The sequence below is a fragment of the Anomaloglossus baeobatrachus genome, unplaced genomic scaffold, assembly GCF_048569485.1.
Source record: "Anomaloglossus baeobatrachus isolate aAnoBae1 unplaced genomic scaffold, aAnoBae1.hap1 Scaffold_2653, whole genome shotgun sequence".
Classification (NCBI taxonomy): Eukaryota; Metazoa; Chordata; class Amphibia; order Anura; family Aromobatidae; genus Anomaloglossus; species Anomaloglossus baeobatrachus.
In genome coordinates this window covers 69,726-87,484 of record NW_027442180.1, presented here as the reverse complement: position 1 = coordinate 87,484, position 17,759 = coordinate 69,726, and positions in this window count along the sequence as shown.

The following is a 17,759-nucleotide window of genomic DNA, read 5'->3' as shown; positions in this document are numbered from 1 at the left end:
GAAAAGGGGGAAGAGAGAAACAGGAAAATAGTGGAATAAAGTATACCTTCCAGGTGGGAGAGGAAATGGCAGCACAGCCAGTGGAGGTGAAGCAAGGGGAGCCTGCAACTAAAGAGTTGAGAGCGTTATCACATGGTGACTGAGCCTGATTGTAACGGGAGCATAGAGGTGCCGATCCTGTCTTACCTGCGTTGGTGTAGAAGTGGGTGTCCTGTGGTGGAGTCAGCTATGTGCAGTGGTGGCCGTGGGTTCTTTTATGTGCGACCGTAGTAATAGCTGTGCCCACTTCCTGTATGGGAGTGGAATGCAGTGAGGCTAATGGAACGCACGCCTGCGCATTTGTGTTTAACGTCGCGCATGTGCAGAACGGAGAAAAGGCTGCGCTCACTTCCTAATGAAAGGGAGTGAGACGCAGCTGGGAAGGGAAGGGAAAAGATTAGGGTTTGGGGATGATGAAAGGGCTTTCTACGGGCAAGGATGGCAAAGGGTGGCAGTGACGGAAAGTCAGGCAGATGGTCCTGTCCTGTCCTGTCCGTCCGTCTTTTTGTATCATGAATTGGAAAGACTGCAAGGGGGAGGGGAGGTGCTTGTGCCCAAAAGGAGGAGTTATTCAGATTCATTGCAGTGGGCGGCGGCTGCAAAAAGCACCATTCTCCTTGTTTTTGCTCTGCAAATTCTACTACTTGGAAAGTATGCAGAAAATGAAATGTAGAACATATAACATCAACTGCTTAGGAACGCATCATAGGTTAGTACTTAAAAGGATATTGTCATGTTCTAGTCATAATGCAAGCTGGACATTTTTCATGTTACCCTGTAATCGCCGGCCTGTTCTAATGCTCACAAGCCAAGATATAGGCTCAGCTGCTAAGGCTTCCCTCTGCCTTCTGAATGAAAATTGAATATGTCTGGCTCACTGTGTATATAGCAGGTGGTCAGAAAAAATAAGAGTCAATTCAATAGAAATAGCTCTGGCACACTATAGTGATCAATAACGTAAGAAAAGAACTCTTAGAATGCTGAAAATCCTTGCTATAGTCCCACTAGTGCCAAGACATTTGCAGAGCGCATCTGCCTGCGTTGCACACTCCAACTAATTATAAGTAAGCCATTATACTAGCAAAAACTCAGTGTACCTAGTGGCATCCTATCTGTGGCTATTGGACTTTGCTATAGTCCCACTAGTGCAAAGACATTTGCAGAGCACGTCTGCCTGCATTGCACACTCCAACTTTTTTAAACTAAGCCATTATACTAGCAAACACTCAGTGTACCTAGTGGCATCCTATACGTGGCTATTGGACTTTGCTATAGTCCCACTAGTGCCAAGACATTTGCAGAGCGCATCTGCCTGCGTTGCACACTCCAACTAATTATAAGTAAGCCATTATACTAGCAAGCACTCAGTGTACCTAGTGGCATCCTATACGTGGCTATTGGACCTTGCTATAGTCCCACTAGTGCCAAGACATTTGCAGAGCGCATCTGCCTGCGTTGCACACTCCAACTAATTATAAGTAAGCCATTATACTAGTAAACACTCAGTGTACCTAGTGGCATCCTATACGTGGCTATTGGACTTTGCTATAGTCCCACTAGTGCCAAGACATTTGCAGAGCGCATCTGCCTGCGTTGCACACTCCAACTAATTATAAGTAAGCCATTATACTAGCAAACACTCAGTGTACCTAGTGGCATCCTATACGTGGCTATTGGACCTTGCTATAGTCCCACTAGTGCCAAGACATTTGCAGAGCGCATCTGCCTGCGTTGCACACTCCAACTAATTATAAGTAAGCCATTATACTAGCAAACACTCAGTGTACCTAGTGGCATCCTATCTGTGGCTATTGGACTTTGCTATAGTCCCACTAGTGCCAAGACATTTGCAGAGCGCATCTGCCTGCGTTGCACACTCCAACTAATTATAAGTAAGCCATTATACTAGCAAACACTCAGTGTACCTAGTGGCATCCTATACGTGGCTATTGGACTTTGCTATAGTCCCACTAGTGCCAAGACATTTGCAGAGCGTATCTGCCTGCGTTGCACACTCCAACTAATTATAAGTAAGCCATTATACTAGCAAACACTCAGTGTACCTAGTGGCATCCTATACGTGGCTATTGGACTTTGCTATAGTCCCACTAGTGCCAAGACATTTGCAGAGCGCATCTGCCTGCGTTGCACACTCCAACTAATTTTAACTTAGCCATTATTCTAGCAAACACTCAGTGTACCTAGTGGCATCCTATACGTGGCTATTGGACTTTGCTATAGTCCCACTAGTGCCAAGACATTTGCAGAGCGCATCTGCCTGCATTGCACACTCCAACTAATTATAAGTAAGCCATTATACTAGCAAACACTCAGTGTACCTAGTGGCATCCTATACGTGGCTATTGGACTTTGCTATAGTCCCACTAGTGCCAAGACATTTGCAGAGCGCATCTGCCTGCGTTGCACACTCCAACTAATTTTAACTTAGCCATTATACTAGCAAACACTCAGTGTACCTAGTGGCATCCTATACGTGGCTATTGGACTTTGCTATAGTCCCACTAGTGCCAAGACATTTGCAGAGCGCATCTGCCTGCGTTGCACACTCCAACTCATTATAAATAAGTTGCATTGTCAGGGATATTTATTCTTTATTATTCTGCTGTTAATAAAGCTAGACCACCACTGCAATCTTCACCACCTCTCAATTTTTACTACCACATTTTCAGTCCACAATCTTGTCGCAATCAACATGAGTGGCAAAATGACAGATGCTGGTGGAAAGGGGAAGAGGCGTGGTGGAAAAGGCAAAAAAGGTTTTGTCTGTGGGGAAAGTGGCAAAGCTCCATTATCATCTGCTGAAGATAGACCATCTACCAGCAAAAGTAAGATGTCTACTACTTACCGTGGACAATCCGATGTGCTCCCTTTTTTACGGACACGAACAACAGGAAGAAAGGTAGATGATGGGCAAAAAAGGAAAATGCTTGAATGGATCTCAAGTGGTCCAACAAGTGCCCTCTCAGCCACTTCAAGTACCGCATCCAAAAAACACCAGTCCTCTGAGTTGTCATCCCAATCACACTTGATTTCTCCCAGCTCTGAAGTCTCCATCAGCCCTGCACAGTATGGTGGAACTGAGATGGCTGAGTCTGCAGAGCTGTTCAGTCACACTATAGCCTGGGAATCAGAGGTCTGCTCCCAAGCTACAGTGAATACAGAACAGGAAATGGTCTGCAGTGATGCCCAGAACCTTTGTGACTCTGATTCAGGCTGTGAGGACCAAGTTTCTGAGCATAATGTTGACCCTTTGTCACAAACTGTAACACCTGTGGTTATAGACAATGAGGAACATACTGATGAAGATGAGACGCAGATACCCGATTGGGATGACAACTTAAATATTCGGTCAGGGCAAGAAGAGGCTCGGTCTGAGGGGGAGGGGAGTGCAAACACAACAATTGATGATGAAGTTCTAGATCCCACCTACTGTCAACCCCCAGTCAGGCACTCGAGGAGGTCAACAGAGGCGGTGGAGGAGGATGCAACCGACGACGAAGTTACCTTGCGCCTTCCTGGACAGAGTCGGAGCACTGGTAGCACGTCTACAACTGCATCCTCAGCCACCACTCTGCCTATGAGCATTATTCGGGGTGGATCAACAGGTCGCATGGCCTCTAAGCCTTGCCTAGCCTGGTCCTTTTTTGACATAGAAAAAGATCGCCCAAATCATGTGATATGTAAAATTTGTCATGATTCTCTTAGTAGAGGTCAAAACCTCAGCACTTTGACAACTTCTTCCATGAATCGTCACATGAATAAATATCATAGGTCCCGGTAGGAAGCTCACTGTGCTGCAATGCTGCAAGAGCGAACCATCCACCGCCCGCCCCTTCCAGTGCATCCGCGCGCTCTTCATCTTCTAGGACTGTGGGGACAGCTGTCACACCTGTTTTTCCACGCCAAACTTCCACCACTGTAACCGCAACAGGCAGTTTGCTTGTAAGGTCGTCAGTTGGTTTGGAAGGGGAAACAAGTGAGTGTGTACAGCTCTCTCAGACATCGATAGCACCAACGTTGGATGAAGGCAACATCATGTCTCCGCCTGCACTTTCCTCACAAACCTGCATTTTTCCAGGGACACCCTACTCAACACCGTCTACACACAGCAGCCAGATCTCTGTCCCTCAGATGTGGTCAAATAAAAGGCCACTTCCTCCGACCCATGACAAAGCTAAGAGGTTGACTCTATCCCTCTGTAAGCTGTTGTCTACCGAAATGCTGCCTTTCCGCCTAGTGGACACACAGGATTTTAGAGACCTTATGTCTGTCGCTGTGCCCCAGTACCAGATGCCTAGTCGCCACTACTTCTCTAAGAAAGGTGTGCCCGCGCTACACCAGCATGTCGCACACAACATCACCGCTTCCTTGAGAAACTCTGTGTGTGAACGGGTGCATTTCACCACCGATACTTGGACCAGTAAGCATGGACAGGGACGTTACATGTCGCTGACTGGGCACTGGGTAACTATGGTGATAGATGGTGAAGGGTCTGCTGCACAAGTCTTGCCGTCCCCACGACTTGTGTGTCAATCCTCTGTCTGTCCAAGTTCCTCCACAGCTTCTGCATCCTCCACCTCATCTGGGTCCTCCACCTCCGCCCCAAGCCTGCCTGGTCAGGCCACCAGCGTTCTCACTGCGCAGAAGGAATCACGCACGCCTCATTACTATGCTGGCAGCAGAGCGCAACGGCATCAGGCGGTCTTTAGCTTGACATGTCTTGGGAATAAGAGTCACACAGCTGAGGAGTTGTGGTCAGCTCTGCGGTCTGAGTTTAATAAATGGTTGTCTCCACTCAACCTGCAGCCTGGTAAGGCCGTGTGCGACAATGCTGCAAACCTGGGTGCGGCACTTCGCCTGGGCATTGTGACACACGTACCTTGTATGGCTCACGTGTTGAACCTTGTCGTCCAGCAATTTTTAACACACTATCCCGGCCTAGATGGCCTTCTGAACAGGGCACGAAAACTGTCAGCTCACTTCCGCCGTTCAAGCGCCGCAGCAGAGCGACTTGCATCGCTCCAGAAGTCTTTCGGCCTGCCGGTTCATCGCCTGAAATGCGATGTGGCGACACGCTGGAATTCAACTCTCCACATGTTACAGCGACTGTGGCAGCACCGCAGAGCCCTGGTGCAATACGTCATGACGTATAGCCTGGGCCAACGAGATGCAGAGGTGGGGCAGATCACCCTGATGGAGTGGTCTCAGATCAAGGACCTATGCACCCTTCTGCACAGTTTCGACATGGCGACGAATATGTTTAGCTCTGACAATGCCATTATCAGCATGACGATTCCAGTCATTTACATGCTGGAGCACACGCTAAACACTATTCGGAGTCAGGGGGTGGGACAACATGAAGGGGAGGGACTACAGGAGGATTCATATGCGCAAGGGACAACAACATCACCAAGGTCCAGACGTTCATCATCACCAACGCAGCAGGCATGGGACCATGAGGAACAGGGATCGACAAGGGCGCATAGTAGCAGGCGAAATGTTGAGCAAGGTGCAGGAGAACATGAAGAAATGGAGGACGAACTGTCCATGGACATGGAAGACTCAGCGGATGAGGGAGACCTTGGTCAAATTTCAGTTGAAAGAGGTTGGGGGGAGATGTCAGAGGAAGAAAGAACGGGTAGCACCTCTATGCCACAAACACAGCGTGGACTTGGTCCGCATGGCTGCGCAAGACACATGAGTGCCTTTTTGTTGCACTACCTCCAACATGACAGTCGTATTGTCAAAATTAGAAGTGATGATGACTACTGGATTGCCACACTATTAGATCCCCGGTACAAGTCCAAATTTTGTGACATAATTCCAGCCATAGAAAGGGACGCACGTATGCAGGAGTATCAGCAGAAGCTGTTACTCGATCTTAGCTCGGCTTTTCCACCAAACAACCGTGCAGGTGCAGGGAGGGAATCTCCCAGTTGTAACTTGACAAACATGGGACGGTCTCGTCATCTTCAACAGTCTACCCGTACCAGTAGGACCGTATCTGGTGCCGGTAACAGCAATTTTATGGAATCTTTTCATAATTTTTTTAGACCCTCTTTTGCAAGGCCACCAGAGACAACAAGTCTGACACATACTCAACGGCTGGAGAGGATGATACAGGAGTATCTCCAAATGAACATCGATGCCATGACTGTGCAACTGGAGCCTTGCTCCTTTTGGGCTTCAAACCTAGAAAAATGGCCAGAGCTCTCCAGTTACGCCTTGGAGATTTTGTCGTGTCCAGCTGCCAGCGTTGTCTCTGAACGTGTATTCAGTGCTGCTGGGTGTGTGCTGACAGATAAGCGCACGCGTCTGTCCAGTGACAATGTGGACAGACTGACGTTCATCAAAATGAACAAGTCATGGATCCATAAGGAATTTACTACCCCTGTGTCATCCTGGGGAGAGTAAATGCTTGTTGATTTGGAATGTGCTTGATGCAAATCAAAACATCCTGTTTGCAACTAGGGCCCAAGTGCTGCCACTGATGGGGTGGGTGTCTGTGTGGCCCAATTTTTGGAAAAAAGGGAGACTCCGCTTGGAGTAACCCTTGCTTGCTGTGTTTTTAAAAGAAGCCAAGATGAACAGAGCTGGGATCAGGAAAGACTTTGCTACCTACCCCGGTGTCATCCTGGGGACGGTTAAGAATAGCGTATTTTTGAATGTGCTTGATGCAAATGTAGCTGTGAAGTGTACAACTGGGGCACAACTGCTGCCACTGAAGGGGTGGGTGTGTGTGGGGCCCAATTTTTGGAAAAAAGGGAGACTCCGCTTGGAGTAACCCTTGCTTGCTGTGTTTTTAAAAGAAGCCAAGATGAACAGAGCTGGGATCAGGAAAGACTTTGCTACCTACCCCGGTGTCATCCTGGGGACGGTTAATTATGGCGTATTTTTGAATGTGCTTGATGCAAATCAAAACATCCTGTTTGCAACTAGGGCCCAAGTGCTGCCACTGATGGGGTGGGTGTCTGTGTGGCCCAATTTTTGGAAAAAAGGGAGACTCCGCTTGGAGTAACCCTTGCTTGCTGTGTTTTTAAAAGAAGCCAAGATGAACAGAGCTGGGATCAGGAAAGACTTTGCTACCTACCCCGGTGTCATCCTGGGGACGGTTAAGAATAGCGTATTTTTGAATGTGCTTGATGCAAATGTAGCTGTGAAGTGTACAACTGGGGCACAACTGCTGCCACTGAAGGGGTGGGTGTGTGTGGGGCCCAATTTTTGGAAAAAAGGGAGACTCCGCTTGGAGTAACCCTTGCTTGCTGTGTTTTTAAAAGAAGCCAAGATGAACAGAGCTGGGATCAGGAAAGACTTTGCTACCTACCCCGGTGTCATCCTGGGGACGGTTAATTATGGCGTATTTTTGAATGTGCTTGATGCAAATCAAAACATCCTGTTTGCAACTAGGGCCCAAGTGCTGCCACTGATGGGGTGGGTGTCTGTGTGGCCCAATTTTTGGAAAAAAGGGAGACTCCACTTGGAGTAACCCTTGCTTGCTGTGTTTTTAAAAGAAGCCAAGATGAACAGAGCTGGGATCAGGAAAGACTTTGCTACCTACCCCGGTGTCATCCTGGGGACGGTTAAGAATAGCGTATTTTTGAATGTGCTTGATGCAAATGTAGCTGTGAAGTGTACAACTGGGGCACAACTGCTGCCACTGAAGGGGTGGGTGTGTGTGGGGCCCAATTTTTGGAAAAAAGGGAGACTCCGCTTGGAGTAACCCTTGCTTGCTGTGTTTTTAAAAGAAGCCAAGATGAACAGAGCTGGGATCAGGAAAGACTTTGCTACCTACCCCGGTGTCATCCTGGGGACGGTTAATTATGGCGTATTTTTGAATGTGCTTGATGCAAATCAAAACATCCTGTTTGCAACTAGGGCCCAAGTGCTGCCACTGATGGGGTGGGTGTCTGTGTGGCCCAATTTTTGGAAAAAAGGGAGACTCCGCTTGGAGTAACCCTTGCTTGCTGTGTTTTTAAAAGAAGCCAAGATGAACAGAGCTGGGATCAGGAAAGACTTTGCTACCTACCCCGGTGTCATCCTGGGGACGGTTAATTATGGCGTATTTTTGAATGTGCTTGATGCAAATCAAAACATCCTGTTTGCAACTAGGGCCCAAGTGCTTCCACTGATGGGGTGGGTGTCTGTGTGGCCCAATTTTTGGAAAAAAGGGAGACTCCGCTTGGAGTAACCCTTGCTTGCTGTGTTTTTAAAAGAAGCCAAGATGAACAGAGCTGGGATCAGGAAAGACTTTGCTACCTACCCCGGTGTCATCCTGGGGACGGTTAATTATGGCGAATTTTGGAATGTGCTTGATGGAAATCAAAACATCCTGTTTGCAACTAGGGCCCAAGTGCTGCCACTGATGGGGTGGGTGTCTGTGTGGCCCAATTTTTGGAAAAAAGGGAGACTCCGCTTGGAGTAACCCTTGCTTGCTGTGTTTTTAAAAGAAGCCAAGATGAACAGAGCTGGGATCAGGAAAGACTTTGCTACCTACCCCGGTGTCATCCTGGGGACGGTTAATTATGGCGTATTTTTGAATGTGCTTGATGCAAATCAAAACATCCTGTTTGCAACTAGGGCCCAAGTGCTGCCACTGATGGGGTGGGTGTCTGTGTGGCCCAATTTTTGGAAAAAAGGGAGACTCCGCTTGGAGTAACCCTTGCTTGCTGTGTTTTTAAAAGAAGCCAAGATGAACAGAGCTGGGATCAGGAAAGACTTTGCTACCTACCCCGGTGTCATCCTGGGGACGGTTAATTATGGCGTATTTTTGAATGTGCTTGATGCAAATCAAAACATCCTGTTTGCAACTAGGGCCCAAGTGCTGCCACTGATGGGGTGGGTGTCTGTGTGGCCCAATTTTTGGAAAAAAGGGAGACTCCGCTTGGAGTAACCCTTGCTTGCTGTGTTTTTAAAAGAAGCCAAGATGAACAAGTCATGGGTCAGCAAAGACTTTATCTACCTACCCCGGTGTCATCCTGGGGACGGATAAGAATGGCGTATTTTTGAATGTGCTTGATGCAAATCAAAACATCCTGTTTGCAACTAGGGCCCAAGTCCTGCCACTGATGGGGTGGGTGTCTGTGTGGCCCAATTTTTGGAAAAAAGGGAGACTCCGCTTGGAGTAACCCTTGCTTGCTGTGTTTTTAAAAGAAGCCAAGATGAACAGAGCTGGGATCAGGAAAGACTTTGCTACCTACCCCGGTGTCATCCTGGGGACGGTTAATTATGGCGTATTTTTGAATTTGCTTGATGCAAATCAAAACATCCTGTTTGCAACTAGGGCCCAAGTGCTGCCACTGATGGGGTGGGTGTCTGTGTGGCCCAATTTTTGGAAAAAAGGGAGACTCCGCTTGGAGTAACCCTTGCTTGCTGTGTTTTTAAAAGAAGCCAAGATGAACAGAGCTGGGATCAGGAAAGACTTTGCTACTTACCCCGGTGTCATCCTGGGGACGGTTAAGAATAGCGTATTTTTGAATGTGCTTGATGCAAATGTAGCTGTGAAGTGTACAACTGGGGCACAACTGCTGCCACTGAAGGGGTGGGTGTGTGTGGGGCCCAATTTTTGGAAAAAAGGGAGACTCCGCTTGGAGTCACCTTGCGGTGTTTTACATGATTTTAGAATGGCGTGCCATGCCTATATCTGTGTGTCCTCCTCTTTTTCCTTGTCCAGCTGTTTTGTTTTCGCATGAGTATATGTCCTTGTCACTTTCCCATGTGTTTGTGTTGTGTTGTGAGTTGTTTGTCACCTTTTGGACACCTTTGAGGGTGTTTTCTAGGTGTTTTACTGTGTTTGTGATTGCCTGCCATTGTTTCCTATTGGCTCGAGTTCGGTTCGTCGAACGTTCGACGAGCCGAACTCGAACGGGAGCTCCGTTCGGCGAACCGACCTCGAGCCGAACCGGGACCGGTTCGCTCATCTCTACTCCTGGACATAGCATTCGAATTACCAGGTCCCTGAAGGCTGAAATGCGTAGTGGCCGGAAATCATGAACAATTACAATGGGCGTATGTGCTGTAGATCCTGCGTCAGTTGTAGCTTGGAACTTTGTCTTTTCACGGATTTGCCCGTCTCTCATGGTGTTGGGCTATTTTCGGATCAAAATGGTGTGTCCCTCCTTGGCCCGTATCATGGGTTATTTCAGGGGCAAATTTAACTCTCTTAGCACTTTTCTCCTTAATTGTGGCCGTTGAATTGTGGGGTCAAGGTCTATCCAACCAGCATATTTGTTGTTTTTCAGACAATTTAGGGCTCGTGCATAGTAATAATAACACAGGTTTCCAAGGGTAAAAATTTTTGAAAGATGTGATTTTTTTCATACTTTTGATCATTGGACTCAGTAAAAATATTGAAAAAATATCATCACGTACAGTTTTTTCACAAACACTGATTCTATAGGTGTTAGGGCCAGGTGGACGGGCAGACCCAGGAGGTGGATCCACTTGGCCGAACACCTTAATGAAGGCAAGGGGTCCGGTAGCCGGAGCACTACGGGTAGCAGGACAGTCCGTGCAAAAGAGTGGAATGGAGAAGTCCCTGGGACCACGGAGTCACTGATGGTAGTCCGGGTGACGGAGCTCAGGTTCGGAGGCCGAGATGTCAGGCAGAGTCCGGAACCGATGGAGCGAGAGGACGGGTCACCACAGGGATCAGAGATGGTACGGACTGACGGGATGGCAGATAGTCAGCGTTCGGGGTTCGGGAATCGGCAGGACCGGATGGCGAGGCAGGAGCGGCTCTAGAAGAGAGATAGGTAAGTATATCACAGAGACACAAGGAGACCTGACTCCTAGCTTAGGAAACACGAAGAACAGGCCCCGCCCACTTGGACATTAAACCCCTTTATACCCTGTACCTGTGTGTTCAATTTCCTGTCAGTGGACGCTGGCCCTTTAAGAGAGGGTCAATGACCGCGCGCGCGCCCTAATGCGCATGCGCGAGGCCCGGGTGCCAGAAGCCAGGGCAGGGAGCGGTGTATAGGAAGCAGGGGAGCCGGCCTGGAGCAGGGCTGCCGACGGGCGCCGGGAGCGGGGACCGGGCCGCCTGGGGACCGCAGGTGGTGGAGGCTGGAGACCGTGGAGCGGGGGATGTCTGCCAGAGGAGCCGGGGAGCGAAGCAGGGGACCCGGAGAGCGTGACAATAGGTTTCCAAAAGGTTAGAATTCTGAAAAGATTCCCTCCATACTTTTCTGAAGATGGTGCTCTAGTGTATTCAAGCGATGTTCCTGTGCTGATGGAAAATGTAACATTAAGTACAATGTGAGCGAGTGGAGACACGTCATTGTTTCATCCAAAAAGTCTGAAAGCTGTGCTACTGCTCAATGGCAGTAAGTATTCTTCAGTGTGTGTAGGGCATGTGTCGCGGGCAGAGGGGCCACGCACGCTACGCTCGGGTTCGGGGACTTCTGCTGCTGCTGCTGCTCGGTGGCTCGAGCGGAGGGCCAGATCCGGGGACTCGAGCAGCGCTCCTCGCCCACGAGTGAAAAGGGGGTGGTTTGTTTGGGGAGATAGTTAGTGACGTCACCCACAGGTCGTGGTGATAATGGGCACCACCACTGCTGGTGACGGGGATCCCGGGAGCGATGGCAGGGAGCAGCTAGGATGTTGGTTCCCCCTCCGTGGGTAGGGGTTGGTGATCCCGGGGCCCGGTGGCGGTACGGGGAGGCTGGATGGCTGGGGTGTACATACCGAGGGAGCCCGTTTGCCCGCAGGCGCTGGCCCTTTGATCTCTAGCCTATGGCGGTGGCTTTTTATCCTCACGGTGTGGACGGTTGCCTTCTGTCGGGTCTTGGGTGTTAGGGAACCCCTGGGATTCCGGTCACTCTCGGATTTGACCATTGTCAGCGGCTCCTAGCCTGGTCAGGGTCCAATGGCCCTGCCTTTGTGCTTGGTACAGATCCGCTCACCGGTTCAGTTCCCCTCGGGTCACCGCCCGTCCCCGGTCCTACGGTTCAGCTGACTTGTACCACCTCCTGCAGACGGCCACCACCGTCTGCCGACCTTGCTGACAGTGCCTGGGCTCCTACCCAGACACTAACAGTTTCTGTCCTCTCACTTTCCACTACAAAACTAAACTAACTGCTTTTTCCCGCCTCCAGGCCTGTGAACTCCTCGGTGGGTGGGGCCAACCGCCTGGCTCCGCCCCACCTGGTGTGGACATCAGACCCTGGAGGAGGCAACAAGGATTTTGTGTGACTGATGTAGACTATCCAGGGGAGGGGGTGTGTGTGATTTTGTGTTTGTGACTACCTGGCTAGTCCAGGGCGTCACACATGCTATGCACTTGGAAGAAAGCTGTGAGAATTTAGACTTTATTCTCAAGAAACTTAACTACAAGGAGCATGGATGGTCAATATGTGGTGGTCTAAAAATGTTCTCATTGCTTCTTGGGCAGCAAGGAGGATATATTAAATACCCATGCTGTTCTGCCTCATGGCAGCCTGCTAATAGTCATTCATTGAAATTTCTGTTACAACCCCTAGAGGTCATTGTTATTCTTTTGAATTGCTGAGTTTCCCTTTAAGCTAAATGTATTCTGGGTAAGGAATGCCTCCCTGAGCTGAGAAGAAGCCTGCAGCCATTTTCTCTTTGGATTTGTCAGGAAAGGACATGCCGACTTACCTCTCTGTACATTCACCCCTGCCTAGTGTAATCCGGTGAGCAAAGCAAATTACATGTGTTAGTGATAGAATCCTAGATGGAAGAGTGTAGTAAATGCATTGTACATTGTACTTCTACACCTTTAGTGTCATCCCTGTCTTGTTTGTCTAGATAAGATTTCTATGTATTGCAGATGCAGTGACCTTTCACCTACATTCTCGTAAGAACTGCATCTCATGTACTGTTATGCTATGTTAACTCTGTATTAACACTGTACTGACTGTAATCATTTTCTTGTTATAGTTTTTACCCGTATAAAACAGTATCTTGGATATACCGTATTCTGTCTTCAACTGCATCTTGGATATTCCTATATTCACTGTATATTCCATGTATACTGCAATCAAGTTCACGTTACCAGCTAATAAATCAAGGCTATTGAACTCCACAGTCTGTTTATTTGAAATGTGAACTAGGGTTTAGCTGTATGCTAGAGATTCACAGCATTACGTAAAAGAAGGCAGAACACATGCTTTTTGTGTGAATTGGAAAGCCAGGTTAGGACTCTTCACTGGAGCAAAAAAAATTGGCCAACAAGAACATCTTTGTAACCGGGACTCAAGAACATTGTTGCATAAAGCTTAGTTGATCCCACCTAAAGTTCTCTTGCCACCACTCCACTGTAAGCTTGGACTGATGAAGCTGTTTGTGAAAGCGCTACTGAAAGAAGGAGAGATGTTTAAGTACCTGTGTACCAAGTTTCAGGGACTGTCAGAATCAAGTCTGAAGGAAGGTGTGATGCCCTGGCAAAACCAGGTAGTTACAGATAGGCCCCCGCACAACACCTTTCCTCACTTAGGAAACACACAGCCGACCTGAAACCCTAGTCACCTAGGACCCTGAAGCCAGGACCGAAACCAGCGGCCTAGCTAATTAAATGATTGAGGGCAGGATTATAGGTCCTATCCCACCTAAAGTCCCTCAAAGAAGACAACAGCCCACTGATAGGGATAAGGCCACCGCCAGGGCCCTTAGATCCCACGGGCCAGCGCCTGCGGGCACGGCTCCTTAGGCCATATCCAGCCGGGAGCGGACTCCTGAGTTCCAGACCAGGCAGTCCACCATACACAAAAACAAGTGCAGAGTAAAGGACAGCGACTACCAGCCTGGGTGGGGGACCTGAATGCAACCGGCCGGGGCGGCAGGCCACCAGCACCTTTGGTTTACCGAAAGACTCGTGTGATTCATTTACTGTGAGTAACCAAACATCCCCCTGCTTGCTCAGGCGCGCCGGCCCTTGCCATCACCATACCCTGCACAAAGACACTGGGCCCCGGGGCAATCATCCCTACACACGGAGGGGTTAACATCCAGCTGCCACTACATCTCTCCCGGGTATCCCATAACGGCAGCGGTGGTGTCCCACCTCACCACACACCGTTGGTGGCGTCACAAACTTAATACGGCCTAGCCCATACATCTACATTCCTCCTTTTATTCGACATGTCCGCGAGACCCCCGGGTCGAGCCACTCTCTTAGAAGGTCTGGATCCGACCAACGGCGGCTGCTGGCACAGGGGCAGCACAAAAGCATTTTTGTGGGTTCGGATATTCAGAAACCCATGAATGAAGGATGACGTGTTTTAAACAATAATGAAAACTGTTGAAAAAAGGGCTTGGGACTCTTTGAAAGAAGCAATAAATACGTTTCTAGGTAACAACAAAGAATCAAAATTTAAGTCCATCGTGGAGAACATGCTGAAACGTTTCAAAGCCTTGGGTTGTCTAATGAATTTGAAGTTACATTTTTTACATTCCTATTTGGACTACTTGTCTGAAAACCTTGGTGCTGGTGGGAAGAACAAGAAGGTTTTCATCGGAATATCAAGGAGATGGAACGACGATACCAAAGTAAATGAAACGTGAACATGATTGCCGGATGCTTCACAGAGAAGATCCACAGGCCTTCTATAAGAGAAAAGGGGGATTTAGAGAAAAGGAAAAAGTGCAAGAATAAATTTCTAATAAAGTTGCAGAATGACTGTACAATAAATAAATGTATTTTATATATAAAATTGTGAATATTTTTGGTTACAATAAGTATTTTTCTTGTTCATGTCACTTGTATGTAACTTCACACATGGATTGTACAAAATCAATATTTGATGGTTAAAAAAAAAATATTTTTTTTTTTTTTAAATCAGGACATTAGAAAACATAATAATCAGTCACTGGATTTGAAGTTTCATAAACCAAAATTTTACATAGCTGTGTAATTTGTCGGGCACCCACCGACAATAGAATAGCGCCAGATTTAGGAAGCTGGCTGAGGTCTGCAAAGTCTGTAGCCAGGTGACAAAATTGTCCAACCTGGGTTTCTTCCTTAAGTAGTCTCTGGTATGATGATATGGTATAATCCTGGCAGCCGGAGTCGAAATCCCTAGATTGCGGTTATGATCTCCAATCGGAATTGGAGCCCCTAGATTGAAGCCATGTAGCCAAGTGATCCTCTAGTTGAAGCCAAAGTCCCTAGACCGAGTCCACAAGGCATCAAGCTGCATGGATAATGTTCATTTAAATAATGTGGATAGAAAGACTGAAGATATCTACATGTAGTCTGAAATCCATCATGAATCAATACTATTTTACACAGTCATAAGCAGCCCATGGGCATTCACCTGCATTCAAACCAATAACAGCTCATAGACCAGACAATCCATCTACCACTGGACCAAAGACAGGAAGTTAAATCCACTGCCTGCGGTAACCAACTTAATCCTATAGGCTACTCACACAACAAACCCAACAGAAAGGAAAAAAACATGGCTTCGATTATCCATCCAATGAAAACGCATAACCATTGTGAGCCATTGGACAATGCAATTGGACACTTGGTGACATGGTGCACGGCCCAATGAATCAAGTCTTTACTTCATATTCACGGTTTAAGCCCTTGGGTTCTAATGTGCCCAGAGTACATATCCAGAAAGATTCTCTTTCTTTGAGCTAAACACAAGTCAACAATACATTGTAAGCAGATTCGATTACCAGTCCCACACCATTTTGTGACGCATAATCACACAGTGATCTAATTAAGATTCCAAGTCATCGAACATGTCCAAGCCATACGCAGAGGAGGCAATAGAATTAGGAAGCTCAAAGAAAGGGAATCTTTCTGGATATATACTCTGGGCACATTGGAACCCAAAGGCTTAAACCATGAATATGAAGTACAGACTTGATTCATTGGGCCATGCATGGACATAATGGACATAATTCTAATAGGCAGGACAGGTAATAAGGAGCACAAGTTATATGCTAAAATGTGTTGTTTGACAAGACAGACACAGGAAAGGACATGATAACAGGTGTAGGGACCAACAAGGTGAGACAAGGGGTATCAGGATAGGGTCAAGTAGGTATGAATGTAGTAATGGGGCAGGCATAGAGAATTGTATGTGAATGTGAATTACAATAAATCACTAAGGAAAGGAATATGTGAGTGTGTGCCTAATGTAAACTAATATTGTACTGGCAAAATTATAGATGGAAAGGGAGAAGGGGAGGGGGGAGAGAGGAGGCTGTAATTGACTACAAGGGTATGAGTTATGAGTGATCATAGGGATAGTGTTACATAAGTGGAAATACCTATGGAGGACCGGATGTGTAAGCGCATACCTTATACAAACCTATAGAGTGCTGATGGGTGAGAGTGTGATGTTAGATATAAGACATCCTATAGTGAATAGTGAGCCGTAATCAAGTGCAACAGGGATATTTCACGTGACTATGGGAACCTGGAAGGTAAAGAAAGGGGAGAAAAAACTGTTAGACAAGGTAATCAGACATAATGTAACCAGTTGATCAGACATGATCACCTGGTTTGAGACCCCCTGCCTTACACTATATAGATATCATGTTCATTCCCCATCTATCTTGCTCAGGAGAGCATCTCCCTCCCCCGGCACCAAGAGCAGCTCATACTGAATTGTTACATTGACTAGTAACACTGCACACAGAAATGCACCTTAATATTCCACTGTTAACCCTTTCCTCCCAGCAGTAACACACAACTCCTCACCTTGATATCATGGTGATTTATGGTCAGAATGACTTCAATGCGATCAGTGATTTCTATTCTAGCTCTGCTCACATAGATTTTATATCCACACTCAACTATAGGCCGTTCTTCATATTTTGGGGGCTTTTAGTCAGATATACTAGTTTGTGCCTGTATAGTATTGGTGTAGATGGGAGTGTAGGGCATGGGTTACATGGCACTGTGGTGGAATACTGATGGGAGGTATTGGTGCTGTGTTTGATGCTTCTACTGGGTATTTTCCTACAAATACTGGAACAGCTCACTGCTTAGAATGATCCTTCCCAGCTCTATAATATATTATATATACCCCACAATGCAGGCTCACACACACATTTGTCTCAAGTGTGTTGTAGGGACACAGATACAGTCTTGGTCATGTGACTAAAGGCTACTTTACACACTGCGATATCGGTCCCGATATCGCTAGTGTGGGTACCCGCCCCCATCTGTTGCGCGACACGGGCAAATCGCTGCCCATGCCGCACAACACCGACCAGACCCGTCACACATACTTACCTGCCCGGCGACGTCGCTGTGTCCGGCGAACCGCCTCCTTTCTAAGGGGGCGGTCCGTGCGGCGTCACAGCGACGTCACTGAGCGACGGCCCAATAGCAGCGGAGGGGCGGAGATGAGTGGCCGGAACATCCCGCCCACCTCCTTCCTTCCTCATAGCGGCTGGGAGGCAGGTAAGGAGAGGTTCCTCGTTTCTGCGGTGTCACACGGAGCGATGTGTGCTACCGCAGGAGCGACGAACTACATCGTTACTGCTGCAGTAACGATAATCGAGAATGGAGACCCATGTCACCGATGAGCGATTTTGCACGTTTTTGCAACGATGCAAAATCGCTCATCGGTATCACACGCAGCAACATCGCTAATGCGGCCGGATGTGCGTCACAAATTCCGTGACCCCAACGACTCCGCATTAGCGATGTCGCAGCGTGTAAAGCCCCCTTTAGTGGGAGTGATGTACAGGGTCTTAGCAGTAAAGAGTATTCC